This window comes from Hibiscus syriacus, unplaced genomic scaffold (genome assembly GCF_006381635.1).
Source record: "Hibiscus syriacus cultivar Baekdansim isolate YM2019G1 unplaced genomic scaffold, ASM638163v2 tig00110391_pilon, whole genome shotgun sequence".
NCBI classification, from domain to species: Eukaryota; Viridiplantae; Streptophyta; class Magnoliopsida; order Malvales; family Malvaceae; genus Hibiscus; species Hibiscus syriacus.
Window position 1 is genome coordinate 1,389,906 of NW_024062719.1, and position 14,366 is coordinate 1,404,271.

General features: G+C 31.7%; 2 long non-coding RNA genes across 2 annotated transcripts; both read left to right on the top strand.

Moving 5' to 3' along the window:
• The first annotated feature begins 3,115 nt into the window (after positions 1-3,115).
• LOC120123224 lies at positions 3,116-5,476 on the top strand. The gene is made up of 3 exons (XR_005516174.1): positions 3,116-3,179; positions 4,540-4,632; positions 5,435-5,476. It is a non-coding gene; the product is annotated as an uncharacterized LOC120123224 (long non-coding RNA).
• A 5,844-nt stretch (positions 5,477-11,320) lies between these two features.
• Positions 11,321-13,724, top strand: LOC120123235. Its single transcript, XR_005516178.1, has 3 exons — positions 11,321-11,428; positions 12,787-12,879; positions 13,683-13,724. It is a non-coding gene; the product is annotated as an uncharacterized LOC120123235 (long non-coding RNA).
• The last annotated feature ends 642 nt before the right edge of the window (positions 13,725-14,366 follow it).

Below are 14,366 nucleotides of genomic sequence, written 5' to 3' on the forward strand. Positions count from 1 at the left end.
ATTTAATTTAGATTTTATTTTGATACCTCATCATTAAAAATTTAACAGTGATGTTGATGTATTACTATATGATAATGTCACGTTATCATTGAAAAATATTATATCAAGAGTTTTGTTAATTTTTTAAATGACGAATACCAAATTGAAACTTAAACTAAACGTTGGGCCTTATTTTAAAAATAAAATAAAATTTAGTATCAAAATAGAAGAAAATAATAGTTTAAATACTAAACTTGTAATTTATTCAATTCTTAATAATTTTTATATTAATATAAAAATTAAAATTATATATTACAACGAGAGTCGGGGCCACTTTGAACCCCAATGACCCTCCGCCCTGCTTTTCATTAAAAATCATTAAATAAAATAACTCTTCATTCAAATGTGTTGTCAATTAAAAATTTATTTTTTAAATATATATTTAAATTTGAAAAAAATCCATTAACAGTGATTTAAATAAGGTTCTAATTTTCAAATCAAACAAGGGACTCAATTCCATGAATTAAAAGAAGGAAGGCTGAAATTAAAATGTTTTGAAGTATGAGGATTGCGAACATAGTTAAACCATTTTAAAAGAGATAGGTAAGAGATTCAGGACTCGAAGTTGAATCTTTTCCTTTGATTTTTATTCTAAAACTGACACGTGGCTCACATTGCAAGATTTTTCTTATCAAATTTTCTTTTTACATTTTAGTATTATTGGTGTACTGATAATGACTCATTATCCAAAAAAATAAATAAAAAGAGAACATTAAATTAAATTAGGTTAAAACCCACAGTTAGCTAAGTTTATAGGACCTATAAGAAGTTTTATTTATTTATTTTACTTTATCTTTTAGTATCAAGTTAACAACAATAACTAATCTTGTTTTCTTGACTAAATTAAATTAAGAGATATTTTTAGATATTTTTTCAATGTTATTAACAATATTTTTAAAATCGTCATGTAAATTTGATAATTTATAATAAAGTTGTCTTTCTTTATTGACGGCTTTATATCGAGTTTTTATTTTTATTTGACTTAATACATTTTTAGATGTTTAAATCATATTTCAAATTGAATTTTGATGTCTAAAAATATTTTATTAAAAATAAGTGTATAATATTTTTTTATATTTTTAGGTGCCAACTGTTATAATTTATTTTCTAATAATAAAAATATTAATAAAAAACTTCAAAAAATATCAACCTTGGGTCATCCACGTCTCTCCCATCCCCTATCTCCGAAGATGAAGGGTCATTATTGGCTGAATTTTCCTAAGTAGGGTGAGAAATTCAATGGTGGCAACCCTGTAACGTACAACTAGTTGTAGCCGTTAAATTCTTTTGAATATAATGAAAGAAAACTTAGAAAATTGACAATTAGGGATGGACATAGGTCGGGTTGAGTTAGATTTTTGGTCCACCTGACTCGACCTGAAAATTATGCATCCTCCATCCGACCCGAATCTAACCCGAAAAATATACATATTTCACCCGACCTAAACCCAAATCGCCTTTTTTAGATAAAATCCAAACTCAACCCGACTCGAAATAATATAATATACTAAAAATATTACTTTTATTAATAAAATAGGGATTTAATTGAAAATAATAATATATAGAGGGGTATTATTATAATTATCTTTAAATATATAATATAAAATTACAATTTTTTCGGGTCAGGTTAGATATTTTTCACCCTAAACCCGAACCCAACATAAACCCAAAAAATCTAACATGACCTGTAACACCCCAACCCATAACTGACCCGTATACGAGTCCGAGGTTTCACATTGACTTTTTAAATCATTTACTTTGAAAAAAATAAAATAATTAAATAGAAATCCAGTTCGACATTTTCAATAAACCAAATAATTGCTAGTGTGTAAAATATATTGATTTACAAAACTTATCAGAGTGTATCCGACACAAATCTTTTATCTTACATGCCAACTACATTTCATAAAATGCATATAATTCAAGATTTTTCTGATCTGAACTTTAGAAAGGAGATGCTGACCTGATGAGCTCATCTTCGATCCCTTTTTTCTTTTCTCGAAACCTACGTGTGAAACATTCACGCGCTAAGTCGATGACTTAGTGAGACATTAAATTATGAAAGAACTCTAACTATTTACACATACATGAACATATCATCTTATAATGCCACATCAAAACCATATAACATTATATATATCATATACATATCACACATTATTTTAAATCTCTAACCTTAGTCCACTATCAATATTCTTATCATTTATAACTTATAATTATATCCTTATATCTATTCTTTTACTCAACATATTATTCAATTAACCAAGCAATACAAACATCATCATATAAATCATATCAGATTATCTAATAAGAAATACATGCATACATATAAATCATCATTAGTCACTTATCATTTAATCACATAACACATATACTTAACCTTCTTAATCATATACTATACATATACCTAATCATGTCCTTGCTATAAAATTTATCATATCACAACATATATTTGTTATTATCTTTTGATTAGCCCATGTACATGTAATACCCCAAAAATTTGACCAGCGACTAAAATGTAAGTTTTGAAAGTTTAGTGGCTAAAGTATAAACTTTGAAAAGTGTAGGGACTGAAATTTGTAATTTTTAAAAGTTATATATTTTAGCCCGTAAATGAACAGTTTGGCTGAAAACAAGGATTTTAGTGGAAATCATATTTTCGGTACGAGATTTGTGTTAAAGGCTATAAAGCGGTAAAGTTCGGTATTGAAATCGGATAATCAGATCGAATCAAAATTTCACAAAAATATTAAGGATGCTAGATAAAGGTTGGAAATATTATTTATATATTTTAGAAAAGTGAAATTTAACATGGATCAATGGAATTAAGGTCATGTTTCCATGTTAAGCCAAAAATTTGGAATTAGGTGACTAAATTGGAATTTTCAAAAATTACAAAGACAAACATGAAAAATCAGAATTTAGATATTTTTTCTGTATATGATGAGGTAAGGGATGATGTCATTGAGTGGCATGGATGTAATTTTGAGAATTCATTAATGGTATTTTAGGTTTTTGGCCCAAAATGAATATAAAATTCATTTTTCTAATCATATATTAAAGATAAGAGGGAGATATTTTCTCAAGAAATTTCATGAACTCTTCCCCCTATTTAGCTGCTGTCGGGTCTTCATAGCAAGGTAAGTGTGTTTTATATTTTTTTTTCCATTTTTGGTTCAATTTATTAGGATTTTGGGCTAAAGTGTGAAATAAGAAATTTACCTACACTATTTTCTCTACAATATGGTATAATTATTTCTTTGTTTCATGTTGATTTATGAAAGTTGTGATTTTGGAGGTTGAACGGGAAATGAGAATTCAAAGATATAAGATTGGGATTTTGGTTCTAGGAGTGTAATGGAAGCATGACTAAGCTTGAAAGTGGAAAAAATATATATTAGAGAGACTAGTTTAGTGATTCAGCTATGAATTTGGTGGGTGAGAACGATAAAATTGATTTGTTTTATTTTGTTAAATTTTGAAGAAGTTGAGGTTTGGCTTAGTTTCAGCAGACACTTTTGGGGTTACGAAGAGTTAAGTGATTTTAAAGAATTGGTTGTAAGGATTGATGAAGAATTTAAGGATGAAGTTAATGAAAACAGTTTAGATTTTGAATTTGACAGTGAATTTGAAAATTCACCAGAAATTCTATAAAAATGATTAGAATGTGATTTTTATATATTGTGTTCGTATATCAATATAGTTTCGTTTAAAACAAACGGGGATCAGTTTCAAGGTGTATAAAAAAAGATATAAATTTTTAACCGAGGAAAGGTCATAAAAACGGACAGCAGATTCTGCATAAAACAGATTCTGTCAGTCAACTTTAAAAATTCACCATAAATTGTACAGATTGAATTAGAAGGAGTTCTTTATATGGATAGATTCGTATTAGAGTTTAGTTTTCAATGGAAGAAACGGAATCAAATTCCAGTGTGTACATTAATACAGAATATTGATTGTTTAAAGATAGAACAAGTTGTCTATATATGGAAATTTGTAGAATTTAAGTTGAAATGGATTAGAAGATGAAGAATAATGTTTAAATGTTGAATATATTTTTGGATGCTTGGAATTGAAGTTAAATGGCAAGAGACCATTTTGAATAAATTGGAAATGTTGAGAAGAATTCTAAAAGAATTCATTCTAATGGTTAGATGGTGGAATTCGAAAGGTTCCAAAACTTTGGGGACTTGTTTACAAGTTCTTAAATGAAGAAGTATTATTTGGGTATTTTATTCAAGTTCTGGAATTTTAGTAATTAATGTAAAATTATCATAATGGCGAAGGACCATTATGAATTAAAGGAAAAGTTGAGTTGAATTTTAGAAAGAATTCAAAAATATGTGGTTTGACGTTATAATGGAGTTATGATTTAGGTTGATATCGATTTAGTTATCGATTTTATTTTATAGATTCTCAAATGTCAAAAATGAGCTTATGTTAGAACGATACTAATATGTAGTTTAAACATTTTGTGTTATAATTTCGTATTGTCAGATTTCAATAAAACTAGCAATCCGAACAATCTGAAAGGAAAGGACAAAGCTTGTGACTAGTATTATCGTATACAAGCTCTTAAGTGAGGCAAAGGTGAGTGCAATTTATTTATTTAATTATTTTGATCGAGGACGACTTGCGATAAGTCAACCTCACCTTATTTATTTCAAAGATATGAATTATGTTTTGATTATGAAATTATATCCATAATTTCTTTAATAAGTTTTATGAAAGATTTTGGACATGAACTGTCCATGTCACATTTTAAGAATGTGAATTAAATATATTTTCGACTCTGATATGATGTTTATCAAATGGTTAAGAAATGAACTAAAAGCCCACTGTATGTTATATTGAGAGTCAAAGGTACAATTGGCTTGCCATGAGGTGGAGTGATTATCTGTTCTGATTTTGATATACTGTGGTGTACCGGAGTGTACACTAGTATATATATATATTCTGATCTGAATGCACTTGGTGTGCATATTGTTATTTCCGATGTGATAGCACTATGTGTGTTTATATATTCCGACAGATGATCTGATATCTGTATTGCGCACACTCGTCTGACTCACGTATCTTATATTCTCTTAAAATATACTTTGGGCTATAAAAATGAAATAAGAAAGTTCTGAAAAGTGTCTGACTACAAAGAATTATAAACTGATTATTCTGTCTGATCCGATTATTTATGATCTTGTGAAAATTATCAGATGATTATTTTCAGGTTTATTATAAAGTTCAACATGAGATATCTGGTTTGAATATTCTGAAGAATTTCAGTCTGTATTATTTTAATGATTTTATATATTTTGATATTTTATTTAATTATTCTCACCTTTAGTATTACTGCCTCACTAAGTTATACTTAGCGCGTGATGATTTTCATGCGTAGGTTCTAGTAAGGATAAGTACGATCGGTAAGGAGCTATCGGAGCATCTTTTGGAAAGACATACATATCATCAGTATCAGTAAGACATCTATGATGTTCCTTTTGACTTATAGTGGCATGTATAATTATGTCAATAGTTTCTAATTATCGTATTTATTTTAAATAAATTGTAATAGTAAACTAGAACTATTTTAGTTTATTTTACTTACTTAGTTTAGTTTTATTGATAACTATGCATGACAAGAATTTATTACATTATTATGTTTTTAAAAGGTTTTACGAAAAGACATGGTTTAGTAAAATTACTGAATAAATAATGAATTTATTTTCCTATAATAAAGAAAGAAATTATAATATGAAATATACTTTAAAATAGATTTTTTTTAAGTTAGAACAAGAGTATTTTCAAAGAAATTTTTTTTACGGAAATTTCAGTTCAGTAAATGTTTTCAGTTTGATGTGACATCGTTAACTCGTATATCGAGACATATACGGGTTAAGGGTGTTACATTTATTGGTATCAGAGCTACAGATTTAGCAGATTCTCGGCCTAAATCGAGCCTATAATATGTCAAAAATATGCACATGCCACTAAGATGTCGAAATTACTGATATGGTATGGTCTGATGATTTTATTTATGATGCTGCTCCTTACTAACGTAAATTTGTGCTTTTGTTTAGATGTCGGGTTCGGAAGGCATAAGACAGGCCACCGAACAAGGGGTTCCTGAGGGAACTGGTAGTGGGAGTAGTAACGAAGTAGAGCACGTACCTCAACGTCTGGGAGAACCTGTACATCAAGGAGTACCCACTCCAGATCAGGGAACTTTCTTACAAGCTCTAGAGGCTATACTGGCTCGATATCAGCCGGCGGCAGCACCTCCTCTTCCTCCGCCTCCACCTCTTCCTCCAGCTCCGAGAATATCGGTTCCGAAAGAATTAAAAAGCTTAGGAGCTGTAGAATTTAAAGGCGAAGCAAACGAAGGTCCAGTAGAAGCAGATATGTGGTTGAATGATGTGAAAATAATGTTGGACAGTCTTCACTGTTCCGATGATGAAAGATTAGAGGGAGTAGTTTCATTATTACAAGGTCAGGCTCGTATATGGTGGACGAACGTGACGAAACGTGTTCCTCCAGATCAGATCATATGGCGGTTTTTCTTAGAAGCATTTCAGAAGAAGTATATTGGAGAGCAATTTATTACTCAGATGAAGCATGATTTCTTTAATCTGATTCAGGGTGGTAAATCGGTGTACGATTATGAATGTGAGTTTAATAAACTTGCTCGATATGCCTCAGAGATGATTCCTACTGAAAGAGACATATGTCAGAAATTTATTCGAGGTCTTCGTCCCAGACTCAAGGAACTTCTGTTGGCTGCAAACTTGACCACTTTTCAAGAAGTAGTGAACAAAGCAAAAGATTTGGAAATGGCACAAAATGAGAATTTTCTGATAGAGCAGAGACGACAGTCTAAAAGATCCGGAGCATCATCATTTTTTCAGTCTAAAAGAGGTCGAGGTTCCGGTTATCGATATCAAAATAAAACTGAAAGTGGTGCTTCTAGTCGTAAAGGATTTGAGGCAAAAGAAAAAGGTCGACAGACTCATATGACAGTTTCAGGAGCCAGTAGATCAGCTTGATCACAGGATCAAATATTGCCATGTCAGTATTGCGGTAAAAATCACCCTGGAGTTTGTAGAATGAAGACTGGAGCTTGTTTCCGTTGTGGAGATACCAATCACTTTGTCAGAGATTGCCCTTTAATTGGGGAGAGACCAGTGCAGACAGAAAGGTCTGTAGCAGTATCTCAGAGAGGCAGTAGAGGCAGAGGTAGAGAGAGGGGATATTCTGAGACAGCCTCCCAGTCTAACGTTCGTGCTCCAACGAGAATTTATAACATCAAGACTAATGATGATCGTGACGACCCAGAGATCATAGCAGGTATTTTCTATCTTTATGATGAGTCTACATTTGTTTTGATTGATCCGGGTTCTACGCGTTCCTATGTTAGCTCGGAATTAGTTAAAAATAAGAATATTCCGTTAGAACCCATCAATAGTGATATGATAGCTATAAATCCACTGGGTCATAGTGCTAGAGTCACAAGGATTAGCAGAAATTGTCCGCTAAAGATTCAAGGGGTTATATTCCTAGCGAATCTTTTGGAGTTACCGTTTGATGAGTTTGAGATTATATTGGGCATGGATTGGTTATCTCGGCATTATGGTTGGGTAGATTGTCTCATGAAGTGATTATTTATAAAGGATGCAGAGGGTACCGAGATAATAGTAATTAGAGAAAAAGCGGGGTCTTCGCCTAATGTAATATCAGCCTTTACGACAATGAAAATGATGGAAAAAGGTTGCACAACTTTCTTAGCAAATGTGCTCGATACCCGGACATCTGAAATTTGATTAGAGAATATTCCGATAGTTTGAGAATTTTCAGATGTATTTTCTGATAATTTACCCGGATTACCTCCTGATCGAGAAGTGGAGTTTAAAATTGAAGTTTTCCCGGGTACATCTCCTATTTCAATGGCTCCATATAGGATGGCTCCAACGGAACTCAGAGAACTAAAGGCGCAATTACAGGAGCTATTAGATCGAGGTTTTATTAGACCTAGTGTATCTCCTTGGGGTGCACCAGTACTTTTTGTTAAAAAGAAAGATGGCTCGATGCGATTATGTATAGATTATCGTAAATTGAATAAGGTGACAGTGAAGAATAAATACCCTCTTCCGAGGATCGATGATCTGTTTGATCAGCTCAAGGGTGCTTCAGTATTTTCAAAAATTGATCTTCGATCAGGGTATCATCAGCTAAAGATAAAAGAGGAAGATATTCCAAAGACGGCTTTCAGAACTCGATATAGTCATTATGAGTTTGTTGTGATTCCGTTTGGACTAACCAATGCTCCAGCAGCATTTATGGATTTGATGAATCGAGTCTTTCAGCCATATTTGGATCAATTTGTGGTTGTGTTCATTGATGATATTTTGGTGTATTCTAAGACTATGAAAGAGCACGACACACATCTCTGTATCGTACTTCAGATATTACGAGATAAAAAGTTATATGCTAAATTATCAAAATGTGAATTTTGGCTGTCAGAGGTCGCCTTTCTGGGTCACGTGATTTCAGCATAAGGAATTAGAGTGGATCCTAAGAAAATACAAGCGGTAGTGGAGTGGAAACCTCCAAAAAATGTTTCTGAAGTCCGAAGTTTCTTGGGGTTAGCTGGATATTATCAGAGATTTGTGAAGAATTTTTCAATAATTGCATCTCCACTTACCAAACTACTTCGAAAGGATGTACCATTCGTTTGGAATGAAAAGTGTCAAGAAAGTTTTGAGAAGCTTAAAAAGATTCTGACTGAGGCACCGGTATTAGTGCAGCCAGAGTCAGGAAAAGATTATGTAATCTACAGTGATGCATCCCATAATGGTTTGGGATGTGTTTTAATGCAAGAAGGTAAAGTGGTAGCCTATGCTTCAAGGCAGTTAAAGACGCATGAACGGAATTATCCAACACATGATTTGGAGCTAGCAGCTGTAGTGTTTGCTCTAAAAATATGGCGCCACTATTTATATGGTGAGCGATGTTATATTTATACAGATCATAAGAGTTTAAAATATTTGCTCACTCAGAAAGAGTTAAATCTAAGACAAAGAAGATGGATTGAGCTTCTCAAAGACTATGATGTGATTATTGATTATCATCCTGGGAAGGCTAATATGGTAGCTGACGCACTTAGCCGAAAAACCTTTGCTGCTATGAGAGCGTTAGATGCATGACTATCAATGGAAGATGATGGTGCATTGATTGCAGAATTGAGATTGAGACCCGCCCTATTGAATCGTATCAAGGATATTCAGAATAAAGATAAGAAGTGTTTAGATAGAATGAAGCAAGCAAAGAAATGAGAAATGACAGATTTTGAAATTAAGTCTGATGGATGTTTGTATTATCGGAATCGAATTTGCATACCCGATGATGAAGAACTGAAGAAAGATCTTCTTTCTGAAGCTCATTATAGTCCTTTGACTATGCATCCAGGAGGAAACAAAATGTATCAAGATTTAAAGAGTCGGTATTGGTGGGCAGGTATGAAAAGAGCTATCACTGAGTTTGTTTCTAAATGTCTAACCTGTCAGCAGGTAAAAGTAGAACACCAAGTACCTTCGGGGTTGTTGCAACCTATCTCAATTCCTCAATGGAAATGGGAACGAGTTACCATGGATTTTGTGACAGGTTTACCTTTGACACCTAGTAAGAAAGATTCGATCTGGGTGATATTGGATAGTTTGACAAAGACATCACACTTTATCCCAGTTCGAGAAGATTATTCTATGAACAAGTATGCTGAGTTATATATCAGAGAAATAGTACGACTTCATGGAGTACCCATTTCGATAGTTTCCGATAGAGATCCGAGATTCACTTCAAGATTTTGGAAGTCCTTGCATGAGGCATTGGGAACCAGACTAAATTTCAGCACATCTTATCATCCTCAGACAGATGGTCAATCTGAAAGAACTATTCAGATACTTGAAGATATGCTAAGGGCGTGTGTTATTGATTTTAAAGGATCGTGGGAAAAGTATTTACCTTTAGCAGAGTTTGCTTATAATAACAGTTATCAATCAAGTATCAAAATGGCTCCTTTTGAAGCGTTGTATGGAAGAAAATGTAGAACACCACTGAATTGGTACGAATTAAAAGATCGAGATGTAATTGGTCCAGATCTAATTAAGGAGATGGAAGACAAAGTGAAAGTAATCCAAGACAATCTCAAGATAGCAGCTGATAGACAGAAATCTTATGCTGATTTAAAAAGAAAAGAGATTGAATATCAAGTGGGTGATAAGGTATTTCTTAAGGTGTCACCTTGGAAAAAGATTCTAAGATTTGGACGAAAAGGGAAATTGAGTCCAAGATTTATCGGGCCATACGAGATTGTAAAGAGAGTTGGACCAGTAGCTTATCAGTTGGCGTTACCTCCAGAGATGGACAAGATTCATAATGTATTTCATGTATTAATGCTTCGAAGATATCGATCAGATCCTTCACATGTAGTTACACGGGAGAAAATTGAGATTCAACCAGATTTATCATACGAAGAGGATCCAGTAAAGATTTTAGCACATGAAGTCAAAGAATTAAGAAATAAGACGATTCCATTAGTAAAAGTACTTTGGCGAAACCATAAAGTTGTGGAATCAACTTGGGAACGAGAAGAAGACATGAAGAAAAAGTTTCCTCATCTATTTAATTTAGGTATGTAAATATATATGGAAAATTCGAGGACGAATTTTATTTAAGGGGGGAGGCATTGTAATACCCCAAAAATTTGACCAGCGACTAAATTGTAAGTTTTGAAAGTTTAGTGGCTAAAGTATAAACTTTGAAAAGTGTAGGGACTGAAATTTGTAATTTTTAAAAGTTATATATTTTAGCCCGTAAATGAACAGTTTGGCCGAAAACAAGGATTTTAGTGGAAATCATATTTTCGGTACGAGATTTGTGTTAAAGGCTATAAAGCGGTAAAGTTCGGTATTGAAATCGAATAATCAGATCGAATCAAAATCTCACAAAAATATTAAGGATGCTAGATAAAGGTTGGAAATATTATTTATATATTTTAGAAAAGTGAAATTTAACATGGATCAATGGAATTAAGGTCGATTTTCCATGTTAAGCCAAAAATTTGGAATTAGGTGACTAAATTGGAATTTTCAAAAATTACAAAGATAAACATGAAAAATCAGAATTTAGATATTTTTCTGGATATGATGAGGTAAGGGATGATGTCATTGAGTGGCATGGATGTAATTTTGAGAATTCATTAATGGTATTTTAGGTTTTTGGCCCAAAATGAATATAAAATTCATTTTTCTAATCATATATTAAAGATAAGGGGGAGATATTTTCTCAAGAAATTTCATGAACTCTTCCCCCTATTCAGCTGCTGTCGGGTCTTCATAGCAAGGTAAGTGTGTTTTATATTTTTTTCCATTTTTGGTTCAATTTATTAGGATTTTGGGCTAAAGTGTGAAATAAGAAATTTACCTACACTATTTTCTCTACAATATGGTATAATTATTTCTTTGTTTCATGTTGATTTATGAAAGTTGTGATTTTGGAGATTGAACGGGAAATGAGAATTCAAAGATATAAGATTGGGATTTTGGTTCTAGGAGTGTAATGGAAGCATGACTAAGCTTGAAAGTGGAAAAAAAATATATTAGAGAGACTAGTTTAGTGATTCAGCTATGAATTTGGTGGGTGAGAACGATAAAATTGATTTGTTTTATTTTGATAAATTTTGAAGAAGCTGAGGTTTGGCTTAGTCTCAGCAGACACTTTTGGGGTTATGAAGAGTTAAGTGATTTTAAAGAATTGGTTGTAAGGATTGATGAAGAATTTAAGGATGAAGTTAATGAAAACAGTTTAGATTTTGAATTTGGCAGTGAGTTTGAAAATTCACCAGAAATTTTATAGTAATGATTAGAATGTTATTTTTATATATTGTGTTCTTATATCAATCTAGTTTTGTTTAAAACAAACGAGGATCAGTTTCAAGGTATATAAAAAAAGATATGAATTTTTAACCGAGGAAAGGTCATAAAAACGGGCAGCAGATTCTGCATAAAACAGATTCTGTCAGTCAACTTTAAAAATTCATCATAAATTGTACAGATTGAATTAGAAGGAGTTATTTATATGGATAGATTCATATTCGAGTCTAGTTTTCAATGGAAGAAACGGAATCAAATTCCAGTGTGTACATTAATACAGAATATTGATTCTTTAAAGATAGCACAAGTTGTCTGAATATGGAAATTTGTAGAATATAAGTTGAAATGGATTAGAAGATGAAGAATAATGTTTAAATGTTGAATATATTTTTGGATGCTTGGAATTGAAGTTAAATGGCAATAGACCATTTTGAATAAATTGGAAATGTTGAGAAGAATTCTAAAAGAATTCATTCTAATGGTTAGATGGTGGAATTCGAAAGGTTCCAAAACTTTGGGGACTTGTTTACAAGTTCTTAAATGAAGAAGTATTATTTGGGTATTTTATTCAAGTTCTGGAATTTTAGTAATTAATGTAAAATTATCATAATGGCGAAGGACCATTATGAATTAAAGGAAAAGTTGAGTTGAATTTTAGAAAGAATTCAAAAATATGTGGTTTGACGTTATAATGGAGTTATGATTTAGGTTGATATCGATTTAGTTATCGATTTTATTTTATAGATTCTCAAATGTCAAAAATGAGCTTATGTTAGAACGATACTAATATGTAGTTTAAACATTTTGTGTTATAATTTCGTATTGTCAGATTTCAATAAAACTAGCAATCCGAACAATCTGAAAGGAAAGGACAAAGCTTGTGACTAGTATTATCGTATACAAGCTCTTAAGTGAGGCAAAGGTGAGTGCAATTTATTTATTTAATTATTTTGATCGAGGACGACTTGCGATAAGTCAACCTCACCTTATTTATTTCAAAGATATGAATTATGTTTTGATTATGAAATTATATCCATAATTTCTTTAATAAGTTTTATGAAAGATTTTGGACATGAACTGTCCATGTCACATTTTAAGAATGTGAATTAAATATATTTTCGACTCTGATATGATGTTTATCAAATGGTTAAGAAATGAACTAAAAGCCCACTGTATGTTATATTGAGAGTCAAAGGTACAATTGGCTTGCCATGAGGTGGAGTGATTATCTGTTCTGATTTTGATATACTGTGGTGTACCGGAGTGTACACTAGTATATATATATATTCTGATCTGAATGCACTTGGTGTGCATATTGTTATTTCCGATGTGATAGCACTATGTGTGTTTATATAATTCCGACAGATGATCTGATATCTGTATTGCGCACACTCGTCTGACTCACGTATCTTATATTCTCTTAAAATATACTTTGGGCTATAAAAATGAAATAAGAAAGTTCTGAAAAGTGTCTGACTACAAAGAATTATAAACTGATTATTCTGTCTGATCCGATTATTTATGATCTTGTGAAAATTATCAGATGATTATTTTCAGGTTTATTATAAAGTTCAACATGAGATATCTGGTTTGAATATTCTGAAGAATTTCAGTCTGTATTATTTTAATGATTTTATATATTTTGATATTTTATTTAATTATTCTCACCTTTAGTATTACTGCCTCACTAAGTTATACTTAGCGCGTGATGATTTTCATGCGTAGGTTCTAGTAAGGATAAGTACGATCGGTAAGGAGCTATCGGAGCATCTTTTGGAAAGACATACATATCATCAGTATCAGTAAGACATCTATGATGTTCCTTTTGACTTATAGTGGCATGTATAATTATGTCAATAGTTTCTAATTATCGTATTTATTTTAAATAAATTGTAATAGTAAACTAGAACTATTTTAGTTTATTTTACTTAGTTTAGTTTTATTGATAACTATGCATGACAAGAATTTATTACATTATTATGTTTTTAAAAGGTTTTACGAAAAGACAGGGTTTAGTAAAATTACTGAATAAATAATGAATTTATTTTCCTGTAATAAAGAAAGAAATTATAATATGAAATATACTTTAAAATAGATTTTTTTTAAGTTAGAACAAGAGTATTTTCAAAGAATTTTTTTTACGGAAATTTCAGTTCAGTAAATGTTTTCAGTTTGATGTGACATCGTTAACTCGTATATCGAGACATATACGGGTTAAGGGTGTTACAGTACATATATGAGAACTATTGATATGTGAGTCTCTAGAGGTTATGCACTAATACTGTCACCACAGCTCATATAAATGCACCGAAGTGCAACGTAGAATTACACTGAAGTGCCGCGTAGAATTGCACAGAAGTGCCATATAAAATGTCCCTAAGGACCACGTAGAAAATTCCTTAAGAATCA